We start from the raw sequence: 15223 nt of genomic DNA, 5'->3' as shown, positions 1-15223 counted from the left end.
TCTCCTGAGAGGGAAATGTGGAGACGAGCTACTCAGGCCTATGTAAGCAAATTACCAACTCACTGGATAAGCTGGTCCCTTTGCGGAAGTCTAAAGTTAGACGTAGGCCTGCCATGCCATGGTATTCGAACGACCTGCTCCAAACGAAAATATGATGTAAGCAGGCAGAAAGGGCATGGAGAAAGCATTATGCAGAATCTGATAGATCCCTCTTTAAACAAGCGCTGCTGAATTACAAAGCCCAGATTAAGCGCGCTAAAGCGAAATATCTAGAGGATATGCTATTACAGGCGCCTAATAAATCACAGACCCTGTTCAAATTAGTTAACGATCTCTCTAAGCCGACATGTGCGGCAAATAATATTCCAGCCTCACAGTCCCTTTGTGACACTCTGGCAGACGCATTTGAGGACAAGATCGCTACCATTTTGAGTGGACTCACTAGTTCGGGCTGCTCGCGTCCTCAGCCAACTGCTGCCCAAGCACCTCTATTTATTTCCGGTCATTCAAAGCTGGAAAGCTTTATTCTTCCTCCGTTTGAGGATTTTTGTTCCCTTGCGAATGATGTGTCCTCGGGCTCCCCTCTTGACCCATTACCCCATAAATTTTGGAAGCTTTTTCAGGAAGAGCTCTTTCGTCCTCTTTACTCCATCTGCCTCCAGTCCTTTGATACTGCTACGGTACCTGAGTGCTGGAAGCTGGCGGTGGTCTCCTCTTCTGAAGAAATTCACACTCGACCCCACCTGCCCGGCGAACTATCGGCCCATCTCGCTGCTTCCCTTCCCGGTTAAGATCATGGAAAGACTCGTGACCCAGTCTCTGTCCAGCTTTCTTGAAGGGAATATCTGTCTGGATGTGGCCCAGTTTGGCTTCCGACCAGCACATGGTACGGAGTCGGCGCTGGGGGTCGTGTTGGATGATCTTAGATCACAGGTCGACATTGGTCGGGCAGCTTTTTTAGTGCTGCTCGACATGTCGGCCGCATTTGACACGGTCAGCCATCCCATCCTTATCAATCGGCTGGAGGAGATCGGGGTAGCAGGACTGGCACTGGATTGGCTAACTTCGTATCTCCAGAATAGACATCAGGTGGTGGCACTGCCTCCTTTTAGATCAGGGATCAAGAGAGTAGGGCAAGGTGTACCCCAGGGGTCAGCAATTAGCCCCATCTTATTCAATCTGTACCTCCGCCCTCTGATTAGTCTAATTAAGTCCTTCGGCATCTCAGTGATCAATTATGCTGACGACACTCAGTTCTTCTTCTCCCTTGAAGGAGAAGACGCTGTGTCTAAAGAGACTTTTCAGCAATGCATGTCTGCTACGGCTGACTGGTTGAGAACTAATTCTCTCCAGTTTAATGGTTCAAAGACTGAGGTACTGTATTGTTCATCTGATCGCACCCCGCGCCCTTTACCGGCTGATTCTTGGCCATCGTCCTCCATGGGTACAGTGGTGGCGGCGGACTCAGTTCGTAACTTGGGAGTCATGTTCAGTCCCAATCTACAGATGGACAGTTTTGTCAACAAGACCATCTCCACTTGTATGCTGCTATTACGCATTTTGCGTAAAATTCTTCCTATGCTTCCTGCGCAGGCCAGGCCAGGGGTGGTACGTGGTATCATCCTAAGTAGGATTGATTATTGCAATGCTCTACTCTTGGGTGCACCTAGCAGTCTGATTTGTAGGCTGCAGCGCATTCAAAATATGGCGGCGAAGCTTGCACTACCTAGACCACGCGCCGCCGCTTCCTCCCTGGCGCTAAAAGATCTTCATTGGCTGCCCGTTCAGCAACAAATTTGTTTCAAAGCATCCTGCCTGGCCTTTAAGGCATTGCATGACCAAGGACCTGTCTTACTACAGAAACTTTTTTCGTGGTATCGTTCAGCAAGACTGTTACGCTCTTCCTCTGCATGTTTGGCGGTGGTCTTGAGAGTTCGAAGACTGCGAATGGGTGGCCGCTCCTTTAGATACTCAGCCGCCAAACTTTGGAACTCCCTCCCCCTCTCCTTGCGGAGCTCGAGGGACCTCTCAACTTTTAGGAAAGGTTTGAAGACATATCTCTTTCCCAGATCAGCATAAAGTGGTGACTGCGTTCCTGGTTTAGTGGAGTCAAAGCGCCAGGATAACCTCTGCAATATACAAGTGTACAATACATACATACATACATACATGTACACAGTTGTGCGTGTGTTTATAATTGGCCTTAACCATATTAAGGAATCTATCCCCAAAGCCGAACTTCCGCATTGTAAGGAAAAGAAATGACCAATCCACTCTGTCGAAGACTTTTTCAGCTTCAAGGCCTACCAGCATTGCCGGTATTTAAATTAAGAGACTTTTTCAATCAGGTGTATAGTTTGTTGAATATCATGATGTGTTTGCCTTCCCTTTATGAAGACTGACTGATCAGGGTGGAATAGTGTGGGCATTAGATCCTCTATACTAGTAGCCAAGATTGCAGAATAGATTTTCGCATCGAAGTTCAGCAGCGCAATGGGCCTATAAGAGTCCCAACTTTGGGTGTTCTTCCCTGGTTTAGGGATAACAGTGATCACTTCCTCGGCCATATAGGCCCAAACAGTGGACTCCTCAGCTATCGCGTTGAACAGCCCGGTGAGGTGGGGAATAAGCTCTGACGCATATTTCTTATAAAAGTGGACCATCAAAAGTGTGAAGCTTAAGTTTTGCGATAGCCTGCCCGACTTCTTCGGTAGTGTTTGGCCAGTTTAATTGGTCATTTACCGCTTGTGGGATGCAGGGAAGATCTAAAGTGTCTAAATAGTGTTGTTGCAAGGCTGTGCCTGGAGGTGTACCTCTGTAAAGTTCCCAATAAAACCTACCAAATATCCTGGCTTTTGTTTCGTCTGAGTGGGTGATGCGACCGTCCCCATCCTGGATACCCCCTATGTTTTCACGCTCTCTTTTTTCCCGCAGCTGCCTCGCTAGATGGGACCCCACTTTGTCTCCTTGGGCATTTAATATCTGCTGAAGTTTCAAAAGGATGTATTCGGCTCTATTGCTGTAAATAGATTTAAGTATACCCTTCAGTTTACCGCTCAATGCTCAATGTACTAGACTCAGTTGCTCCAATACAACTTAAGAGAATGTCCTCCAAACTCTCCAAACCATGGTTGAGAGTCTCAATTCCGATAGAAGAAACTTAAGGCTTGCAGAAAGGTCATGGCGATCCAACCCCTCCCTTGAACATCTCAACCATTTTGTAGTGTAGTTCCTATTATCCCAATAGGCTCTGCGCATTGGAATAATACCTTCAATAGTATAGGCCTAGACCAGACGTTAACTAGGTCTTCTATTGTCGATATTAGACTTAAAGTTTTGGGTTTGCCAGCTGGCTCAGAGTTCACTAGAAACTTTCTCGAATAGGCAAGGAGGAGTTGAACCTCCCTGGATAGACAAGAAGGGATTTAGTTTCTGACAACCATAGAACATGACAACTTTGCTCTCCCCTAATCAAGAGTGTATCTCTAGAGTCGTGTGAAAACAAAAGACAACTTATTTTACTCAGTCAGTACGTGCATTCTTAGTCTCACCAGATTGTAGAGAAAAGGAAGAGACGGGCGTGTTCAATAAAAGATGGTATTTATTGATCAGTCTCTTTTCTCATACAAGAGAAATGAATCGATATTATCCCAATACTTATGGTTAAGTAAAGTGCATACAATAAAAGCAGAAGTATAAAATAATACTGTAAAAACATTTATATGGTTTCTAAGCCATATGGTGGTTTAAAATGGATAAAATAGATACATACACATATACATTTGACTAATCGTACTCAACTGGTGTTTCTAACTACGCCTACCCCGGTGTACCTGACCTAAGCCTAATACGTGGGCGGGAATAGAAAGTAGCAGTTTAAGTTAAGTTTGTTTTGCCAAGTGACTGACTCAAGAATTCTCTGCAAGGGGTTATTCAGTTCTGTACCTGGAATCTAGGATGGTTGAGGGATGGTATCTCTCGTCTTTGGTCTCGATATTCCAGGCTGCCTGCAAGGGCTGCCCGGAAGCGCCGGAGCTGGATTTCTCGGCAGGAGAAAGCAGGGTCTCGTTCTCAGCGCGTCAGGAAGGCGGGGCTGCGCCAGCGGGGTCTGCTCTGCTCTGGGCTTCGGCAAGTCTGGCTGCTCCGATCTCGTCACCACCGCGTGTGTTTGCTTAAGGCAATATCGGTAATATTTATACCTGTAAGGTGCCGAGATTGACGTAAGGATGGACATAGATACGTCAATAAGGATGTCATACGAACTGGTCGTTAGCACATTCTTTTGCTGAAGTTCTCGGTGAAATCAAAACAATGGCCGCAGGGTTTTTCCCAGGTTGTCATAGGTTTGATTTGTTTTGAGAACCCCGTATGCCTTATCAGGGGCTGGAGGAATATTGCTTTGCTTAATTAGATGGCAAGCGTTATGACCTAATCAGATAACGCGCTCCTGTGCCGTGGTCTGGCATAATCAGATAACGGTTTCTGCATCATGGGATGGCTGCTAGTTAACTTGTTAACCAGAATAGGGTCAGGAATAGGGGGATCGATACAGAACCTATAGGAATACATCACACCCACTCCACGCTAACTATGGCCATATTTACAAATCTAGGCATAGTAAAACATACTGTAGAGTATTGTGTATACCTTACCACCCCAAAATACATATAATGCATTTCGAAATTATGTAATATACGGAAAAAAAATAGTCACATGTACTATATGCACTCAAGCTGTAGAATAATGCTAAATTAATCACGCATATGTATACATTATTACTAATTTGAATATGAGAATTACACATGAAATGGCTCTTAATACAGAAGAAAAGTTCGAGACCATTTCATCACAGAAAAAAATAATTATGAACATACCAGCGGGCAGCTAATGTCTATAAAGTTTCTAAAAGTAGAAATTTTAGTTCTCTAAGAATAGTTCTTACTTTAAGCAGAAGATAAGTGTCCCGAAAAATTGTAAAAATATTTTGGGGCTGCTGAAAAAATTGCTGTCCGTGAACTGGAGGGAAAATTGTTCATGTCACTTTATTATTAAAGTTGAAGGCCAAATTCAGGGTGTTGGGAACGCCGTGTGCTAGCTTGCTCAAAAGTCGTTATTTCTGCTCTGGTGAGAACATCATATCATTGAGACTGTCGAAAAAGCTGTCAACAGCTTCCTGTGAAAGTTCCACTAACTCGGAAAAAGATGTAACCATGCATTCGTGTGCATGATTGTCTCCATTGACGTTTTGATTAGTATTGCTGACAGAAGGTCGTACCTGATCGATGCTGCTTTCATCTTGAACTTCACTACCCCTTAATCGTAGTGGTGAAGTTTCCACGAATGCCGTCATCAGGATTGGCAGCCGTTGAGGGCAGCACAATGCATGGGCCGTTACCGGACCCAACAATGCTTCTGCATCCATTGGCGCATCCGATTGTAGCGTCAGACAGGTGTCCAACACGCATTCTTCTCCGCACAGCAAGCACCTTAATACAGGTAAAACACATCGATGCCACATTGGTCGAAATGAAAGAAACCAAGTCATGTTTAGGTCTCTAAGCCGGGATAGTCCCGGGATTTTTGATATCCGGTCCCGGTATCCAATGGCTCTGATTGTTTCTTCCCTTGTCGCAGGTGTTATAAGGACCAAGAATAGGATTCCTGCAATTAGTCCCAAAATGAGGGGAAGTCCGCCAAAAATCGAATGGACGAAGTCTGGAAAAATACCCAGTATGGCTTTGAATGGTGTTAATGCCATCGAAAATACAGTCTTAAATACATTTGAGACTCCACTGGTATCAGAAATATTTAAGATTTCATTCAGGATTTCTGCGAAATGTATGGGGGAATTAGTTGATAGCAATGAGTGAATCTCTGCAGTCGTCCTTGCGACTAGGAGAGCATACGTTTCTTTTGATGACGTGAGCCTGGTCGGCGTCTGAAGAAGCACTGTTTTCATTCTGCTTAAAGTATCTATTCGAATAGAAGTAATTTTCAAATTAGGCCATGCCCTTGCCTCCCTGTCTGGAAAGGAGCTGGGGAACAATAAGTGTCCACAGCACATGACCTTCGCAGTCGTACTTATGAGATAAGGAACCCCGGGCAGTAAACTACAACATCTGCGATCCACAATTAGAATGTAACTCCCGTTCTAGAGTCTTTTAAAGAATAGTTCTATCTCTGTTGCAGGTGCGCCTAGCTGGTGACATGACAGGTTATTTGAGTTCCCTTCACAGGCTCCATGCAAACTAATTCCATTACACAGAAGTGTACCGCTTAGTGACATCGCACAATTATTGCCACTAAGAAACACTTTCTGTCCTTTATTACTGACACATGCATGTGAATAGGGCAAGTTCCATGTTGTCTTAATGTACCCTTTTCCCAATTTTTCGTACATGCCAGCCTGTATATATTTTTGGCAGTATTGAAACCTGAAGGTTGATATTGGAATATTAATTATCCCAAGTATTATCCATTCACTGACAGGTCGTTCTGACATTGTCACTGGTAATCTCTCGAGTTTCTCAATGCTCAGGATTGTATAATCAGCACCCTTTTGTGCCATACTGATTTGTATATTATGTCGATTGCTGAAGACACAATGCTGTCCAAAGAAAAAATTCTGGAGGACAGAGTCATTAACCCATTGTCCACTACAGAAAGTGATTTTTCCAAATTAATACGGTCAATTTCCCGTATACTTTCTGCTGTCTCAATTTGAGTTACCTTCCAGGCCTCGTTGTAAGCTGCATATACAGAGGCTGCTATGAAGCGTTTTTGACGCTGTTTGCGTGGTCCCATAATGAAATCACGCAAGTCAGCACCATCAGTAAGTAAAGTTAGGTGTTGCTTAATTTCTGTTAGTGTGGAAGTTTGTAGCCATTGAAGGCAGAGTTTGCCCACACTGTAGGTTGTTATTATCCCTGGGTGTTGTCTTTGGGAATATCTAGGATCTGGCCTGGTCAATGTGAACCCCTGTATTTTGTTCAGGAATCTGTCTTGACAGTTATTAGTATCTGTGGGCCAGATTAACCATTGTTTCCAATCAGGATGTGTTCTGTTTTGGTTTAATACATAGTTTACGTCTATCTCTTCATCTGTAGAGCTATTGCTGTTTATAGTTGGCTTTGGAATAGACGGTTTATTTAAGTCTTTGATTTTGGCTAGGCCAAGACAGGTAGTTTGTTGAACAGTGTAATTCAAAAATATAATTTGTTCTGGGATCATGCAGGCTCTAAACAATGATTCTATACCTTGTACTTGCCATTCTTTTGTACCCCAAACACTTTTTACTTCAACATTTTTGTCCCAATAATCAAAACCAAAAGTATTCATTTGTTCAAAAAACGAGTCTGAATATATCAATTTCGTATTTGTAAGCATGGTCTTTGTCCCTGTCTTATTTGACAATTTGAAATAAAATGTTTCAGCATTACTTGTGTTGAACCCTGAAAAGTATGAATATTTGTCAAAAAAGGTTCTTGAGCTTCCTTTTGGAGGGGTTGCACAATGTTCCCATTGATTATAATTTAAAACATTTCTAGGTTGTGCAGATTTATGCAAAAAATGGTTACCATAGTGGTTGTAACAGTACATACTATCATAATTAGACGAACCCTGCAAATAATCATGTTTGGTAAATTTAGCAGACATCACTAGGTCAGACATCATATTATTTATACTTTCAAAATCCCAATCATCAGCAAATGAGCTTGGTTTTACAAAGTCACTCAACGAGATCTTGATTTGGTGTGGATATTTGAGGATTTCGACCGGACCATAAATTTCATAGTCAGTGTTGTCCCATGCTACCCCACCCGGTATAGGATTGGCTGTGAAGTTGACTTAAGAAAGTTCTCTTTTCTCGACGTGTGAAGATGTGTGTGGTTTGAGGATCAAGTTGATTTTCTGGCTTGCTGTGTCCATTTTAGCATATTTTCCCTCAATGAAGCGTCCCAAGCATAGTATCATGATGAGCCAAAGTATGAGGATAAATGCACCAAAGGCCACCCAAAATTCAATCCATGGAGAAATCAGATAGGTTTCTTTCAGTTGTTTCAAAAGTGCCTTAGCTTTATCTTTAAAGGTTTTTGTTGATGGCTGTGTCTTTGATTCACTGAGGTCTTCAGAGGAATCATCGAAGTTTATGAAGTAGCCGGATGCCGTTCTGTCAATTGTTCCAATTGCTTCAGGATTACTGTTTCTTGCATATTCGTTTGTTACTTCATTGTAGGTTGGTGTGTCTCTACTAAATGTTTTTATTTGGGTTTTCAGAGGTGCGAGTTCCATTGCATTGTTGCATAGTCCTTGTTGTTGTTCTGTAGGCGTTTCGATTGTGATTAGCCTTTTAGTTGGCACCTCTGTATTGGTAGCAAATCTTGGTGTTCTGCTACTTATTGGGAGTCCACTTGGCCTACTATTTGTTATCGGCCACATGATTGTGGTTTTACCAGGTCGATGGATACTACTCGGTTCTCCTTTTTACCAGCAAGTGGTGGTAGTACAACTGATCTTGTCCCGTTGATAGACAAGACAGGAACTGCTTTTCTGTAAGAAGGCCCAAATTCCTTCTTTACCGCGATCTTTTCTCTGACTAGATCCCCGACTTTTGGAATCCAGACAGGTCTTGCTGGGACAGGTGGTGGTTCTTCAGTGGTTGTTGGCTGCTGTTTCAACTTTATGTTGCTCAGGTCTTTTCTTGTTTCGTTTAAGTCCTGCAAAATAGCCAAACGATCTTTGATATCAAAGCTTTTTTCCTTCACCACTGAAGTCTGACTGTCAAGATCTAAGACCAACATCCTAGTTCCAAACAATAATTCGTACGGACTGAATCCCTTCAGAGAATTTCTTGGCAGGTTGTTTAGACTACGTTGGACACTTATTAGATGTTTGACCCACCCAGCTCCCGAACCTAATACCTTTGCTGTTATAGATTGCCTTATTTCACGGTTTTTTCTTTCTACGATTCCGTTTCCCTCGGGATGAAATGGACAAGAGTACCGCAATGCAATGCCCATGCTGGTCATGGCCTCCTTATAAGCTCGAGAGCTAAAAGCAGGACCCTGGTCAGAATGCAGCATGCCAATTGCGTATGTGCCGATAAAGACTCGCAAATCTTTTATAACAGTTCTGGCGTCAGCCGATCGCTGGGGCCACATCCATATGAATCTCGTGCATGAATCCACTGCGACAAGGATATATTTATAGTTACCATCCCTTTGTAAGGGACCACAGTGGTCCAGATAAACACAGGCTAATGGTTTATCTGAGATTAGAAGGGGTGTCTGTGCTGGTCGTCTCACCGTTGATACTTTCATTCTTTGACATATTTCACATTCTAGAACATAGTTCCTTGTTTGTCTTCTCATTTGTGGCCACCAGTATCTCTGTTTTAATAACGATACTGTGGCTGAGACGCCAGCATGTACAGAAGCAAGCCCTTCGTGTGCCGCTATGATTAGTCCTAACCTATGTTCCATGTTTGGAATTGCCCTATCCCCACTCCAGGGATTCGAGCAAACGGAACATAGTTTGCATCAGTTATGTATGAGTACTTCACTGGAAAGCCTTTCGGGAGTGTTTCTATCGAATCTTTTTCTGTAGCGCTGACAGCTTGTAATATATCGCTGTCTATTTTTGTTTTTGACCGTGTGATGGCAGCTACGGAAGCCGTTTGCACAGCTGCCTTCGCGGCCTCATCAGCCAATGAATTCCCTGCAACGTGAACGCCATCACGTTGATGACTCAGTGTATGTATCACGTGAGTCTTTGGTAGTTCTTTTTGTAAAAGAGCTACTTGTTCCCAAAGCATTTTATGCTTGATTGTGCCTCCTTTTGCATCCTTAAAACCATTCTGAAGCCAGATCTGCAAGTATTCATTGTAAGACTGAACGCAATAATACGAATCGCACACTATGAGTGTGGGGAATTCTCGATCGGTATTTTCAAGCGCCATCTTAAATGCCAGTAGTTCAGCTCGCTGAGCTGTACAATCTCCCAGAGATTGTGTTTTAGTGACCAGTGGTCTAAATTTTCCTTCGTGCCAACGACCTTTAACAATCGCGCACGCAGCACTGTAAGCTTGTTTACCCCTACTGCGGGTTGTGCTGATCCGTCTGTATATATTATACAGCCGTAATGTTCTAGAGGCAGAATTTCGGTCGGCGGAGGACATTCGAATTCATATTGGAGAAATTCTTGTGTTTTTAAGTTAGGATCAAATTCGTATGCCACGTCTGTTGCAGCAAGAGAATTAGCCCATTGTATCCATCTTGGATGGAGCGCTTTAGCATTCGGAATGCTTGCTTTTGTTACAGCCTCTAGGGCTGGTATCGGTGTCACGATTATTATTCGTTTACCTTGTGCCAGGGCTCGTTCTTTTGCTATAGCTGTCTGTGTTGCAGTGAGAATTTTTTCCGTTGGGCTAAATTTCATTTCAGCTTTAGTGTACAAGTGTGATTTGAATGCAATTGGTACCTTTTCTCCCTCATTAGAGGTCAGGTATGTGAATCCGCATCTTCCATGGATGACTCGAATCACAAGATTGCGTGTGTTATCACATGTTTCTAATTTTGTTTTAATTAACATGTCTGTTTGTAAGGATCTCAGAATTTCTGTGTGTATTTGAGTCCAATTCGTTCTTTTAAAATCTGGTTTTATTAGATCATAAAGGGGTTTCACCCTTTCTGCGTAATTTGCAATGTATGTTCTTCCGAAATTTAGGAAGCCTAGAATTGACTGTAAGTTTTTTAGTGTTCTAGGTGCTTGGAGTACGGCACATTTCTCTAGGAAATTGTCAGCCAGGCTTTTGCCTTCACTTGATAATTCATATCCTAAGAACAGGACTGTTAGATGGGCTATTCTAGATTTTTTAAAGTTGAATTTGTAACCCTCTGCTGCGAACCCAAGTATTATGGTGTTCACTCTCTTCAAGTGAGTATCCAAGTCATCGTCTGTTAGGTATATGTCGTCGACATAAGATAATGCTTCGTCATCATATGTTTGTAGTAACTCTGTTACTCTCGCTGAGAATAATCCTGGGCTGTTCTTGTACCCCTGGGGTAACCGACAGAATTGTTTTTGAGCGCCATTTATTGAGAACGCGGACAAATATCTGCTCTCTGGTGCTATATTTTGACAAAAGAATCCATTAGAGATGTCTAATGTTGTTTTGTATTTTTTGCGCACTATGTTATTCATTAGTGCAGCACTATGTGAGTTTTGCACTGCAAAAGTTTTGCAACATGAGTTAAGGTGTCTGTAATCCAAAACTAGACGATATGAATTGTCTGGTTTGGAGACAGGAAACAAAGGGTTGTTCATTTGTGAGGTGCAAGTTTCAATCACCCCCTGGAATTCTAATTGATCTAGGATTTCTTTTACCTGTTTTTTAGCTTCTTGCTTAATTGGGTACTGTCTTTGTGCAGTAGGTTGTGATTTTAACTGGATTTTGTGAGGAGGAGAGTCCTCATCCCATCCTACATGATTTTTATATAAAGCAGGAGCTTGAGCTACTGCCCACTTTCTAGCAAGTGTGTATTTTTTATGAATTGGGATATGATTTGAGAAGGCAGGCATAATTATTTCTTCGCCATGAGGGCAGTCCCTGACAAACTCTGGTGGCCAGTCTTTTTCAGCTAGAAGGATGTCATAGCCCTTGGAGAGATTATCCCAAAATAGTCCCCTTATTTTTCTAGTCTTATCCCCTTCTATACGTAAAGTTATTTCATATATTTTGTGAGGTTTGCTAACTCTGGTGTCTGCAGTTTCCACTTGAAGATATTCATTCGTGTCCACTGTCTCCAGATGATTCATAAGGACTTTGCGAGCTATGCTCACTTCTGCTGCGCTGTCTAGCATTGTCTGAGCCCATTCTCCATTTTTCAGTTGTGTCCTGAGTATTCTCGGCATTGTTAATTACTTTAATACTGGCTACCTTCTTTTTTGGAAATTGTAATTTCTTTTTTAGATGAGCAGGTTCCTTGTCTTTGGACTTGACGTGCTCTTATCTTTGTTCTGATCGTCCTCTTCTTTCCGATTTCTGCGAGGAAGTCTGAAAAGATTGAGAGGGGCGTGTATCAATTTCTTGATATCTATCAGGCTTCTTTATATTATCCCTATTTCTAAGGTTGTATCTTTTCCCAGAGGGCTCACTTTGGGGAGACCTGTGTCCTTGGTTTGGAGATCTTTCTCTCCGCCGAGGAGACCTTCCTCTGGACTGGAATTTCTTTTCTTTAGGATTGGATTGTTTGTTTCCATCCCAGCTCTTTTTTTGTGATGTTAAATTATTATTAAAAAATACTTTTTCAGGACTTTCAATCAGTCAGGGTTTTACTGGTATTCCACCTAAACTATCTCTACCTAGTTCCTCATAGGATTTTTCTATAATTCTGGCAATTTCAGCTGGTTGGTCTGCTAAATCTGTCTCTTTTAACCTTTGGCGGATCGCCACGTTTGCTGCTTCTCCCTTTATGTTGGCTAGTAGTATTGCCGAGACCTGCTTGAAGTCTTTTAGTAATTTCATACCAAGAGTTAAAGCGGGTTCTGGACCGTATTCATCTTGAATTTGTTTTAGCACATCTGGTATTACCGAGATGGATGGAACACCATGCGTTTTTGTGTAAATGGAAGCAAAGACTGTACCCCAAGTGTCACAGTCCTCCACGTGTGGTGCGATTCCCATTGGAAGACAGATAGTCAGAATCCTGTGTTTTTCTAACGGGGTGGTGTCTGGAAACACCGCCTCTATTTGGGTGATTTTTTGTGCTAACCAGAATGGTATTTGTTCCCGTTTAGCTGGTACTTTACCTAGGCAGGACTGTATGTTCTGTGGTGCAATTTTATTTGTGTTCCCCTGATGAGGGGTCAGCTGTGGAATTTTAATTGCTGGTTGGATTGTTGAAGTCCGCATTACATATTGGACTAATTGTCTATGTACTTTTGTTAATTGTTTTAGTTGTATTAAAAGATCTGCTGCAGACATTCTTTCGATGTCTGGATGTGGTGTGTATCCGGCTAGGACCGGCCACGTTGCTCCTGGTCTACCTAATGGACCGAGCCTGGTGATGTGATTATTATGTTTTAGGGCGCCATTAAACAAGAGCAGGTGCTCTTGAAATTTAAGTGGTACTTCCACCTCCTCGAAAGGAGTGTATTCATTAGGAGGTTCCTCTGTTTTGTAATAGTGGAAGTGCTTTGTTACAGCGTTTGCTGCTGGAAAGTGTATCCATGAATAGAATACCTCTGTCTGCCGATATTCGTGTGCCTCTATTACGAATATGACTGTGCCACCTCTAGGTGTCAGTCCATTTTCTATAAGTTTTAAAGTTATAGATTTTCTTATGTTGACCGGGATGAGTATTATATCCGGGTCTGCTTCTTGCATAGTATTATCAGCTGCTACGAGTTCAGCTGCTAATCTAGCTGTCTCTCTTTCTTCATCACTGTCTACCATTTTACCGACAGGAAGGTTTTACCGTTTGTTTGCAGATCAGGTTTCTTATGGAAACAAAGATTAGATGCACAATATTTTGGAACAGTGTATCCTTCAACGTTGACTAAACCAAGAACCTTACATAGGAGTTTCCTCCTGCGAGGTTTGGCGGATATGACCTTTCACCCACTCCAGACGTCTTTGGAGTATTATGGGGAAAAAAAGGGGTTCTGTGTGAAAAAGCACGACTGAGTTACTCTAATTTCTTGCGTTAGTTTTATCGCCTTTCCAAACGTTGGGCGCCATGTAGTGTAGTTCCTATTATCCCAATAGGCTCTGCGCATTGGAATAATACCTTCAATAGTATAGGCCTAGACCAGACGTTAACTAGGTCTTCTATTGTCGATATTAGACTTAAAGTTTTGGGTTTGCCAGCTAGCTCAGAGTTCACTAGAAACTTTCTCGAATAGGCAAGGAGGAGTTGAACCTCCCTGGATAGACAAGAAGGGATTTAGTTTCTGACAACCATAGAACATGACAACTTTGCTCTCCCCTAATCAAGAGTGTATCTCCAGAGTCGTGTGAAAACAAAAGACAACTTATTTTACTCAGTCAGTACGTGCATTCTTAGTCTCACCAGATTGTAGAGAAAAGGAAGAGACGGGCGTGTTCAATAAAAGATGGTATTTATTGATCAGTCTCTTTTCTCATACAAGAGAAATAAATCGATATTATCGCAATACTTATGGTTAAGTAAAGTGCATACAATAAAAGCAGAAGTATAAAATAATACTGTAAAAACATTTATATGGTTTCTAAGCCATATGGTGGTTTAAAATGGATAAAATAGATACATACACATATACATTTGACTAATCGTACTCAACTGGTGTTTCTAACTACGCCTACCCCGGTGTACCTGACCTAAGCCTAATACGTGGGCGGGAATAGAAAGTAGCAGTTTAAGTTAAGTTTGTTTTGCCAAGTGACTGACTCAAGAATTCTCTGCAAGGGGTTATTCAGTTCTGTACCTGGAATCTAGGATGGTTAAAGGATGGTATCTCTCGTCTTTGGTCTCGATATTCCAGGCTGCCTGCAAGGGCTGCCCGGAAGCGCCGGAGCTGGATTTCTCGGCAGGAGAAAGCAGCGTCTCGTTCTCAGCGCGTCAGGAAGGCGGGGCTGCGCCAGCGGGGTCTTCTCTGCTCTGGGCTTCGGCAAGTCTGGCTGCTCCGATCTCGTCACCACCGCGTGTGTTTGCTTAAGGCAATATCGGTAATATTTATACCTGTAAGGTGCCGAGATTGACGTAAGGATGGACATAGATACGTCAATAAGGATGTCATACGAACTGGTCGTTAGCACATTCTTTTGCTGAAGTTCTCGGTGAAATCAAAACAATGGCCGCAGGGTTTTTCCCAGGTTGTCATAGGTTTGATTTGTTTTGAGAACTCCGTATGCCTTATCAGGGGCTGGAGGAATATTGCTTTGCCTAATTAGATGGCAAGCGTTATGACCTAATCAGATAACGCGCTCCTGTGCCGTGGTCTGGCGTAATCAGATAACGGTTTCTGCATCATGGGATGGCTGCTAATTAACTTGTTAACCAGAATAGGGTCAGGAATAGGGGGATCGATACAGAACCTATAGGAATACATCACAATTTGAGATCCCTGTAAAGCCTCTACAATAAACGCATCAGAAGCTCGAAGGCCACCTTTTTCAGATCTCACCTAGACCAAGCAAAAAAAGTCCATAAAAACAGTTTGAACTCATCAAGTCCCAAGCTAA

This window comes from Lissotriton helveticus, chromosome 10, assembly GCF_964261635.1.
Source record: "Lissotriton helveticus chromosome 10, aLisHel1.1, whole genome shotgun sequence".
Lineage (NCBI taxonomy): Eukaryota > Metazoa > Chordata > Amphibia > Caudata > Salamandridae > Lissotriton > Lissotriton helveticus.
This window is presented reverse-complemented; position numbering follows the sequence as displayed.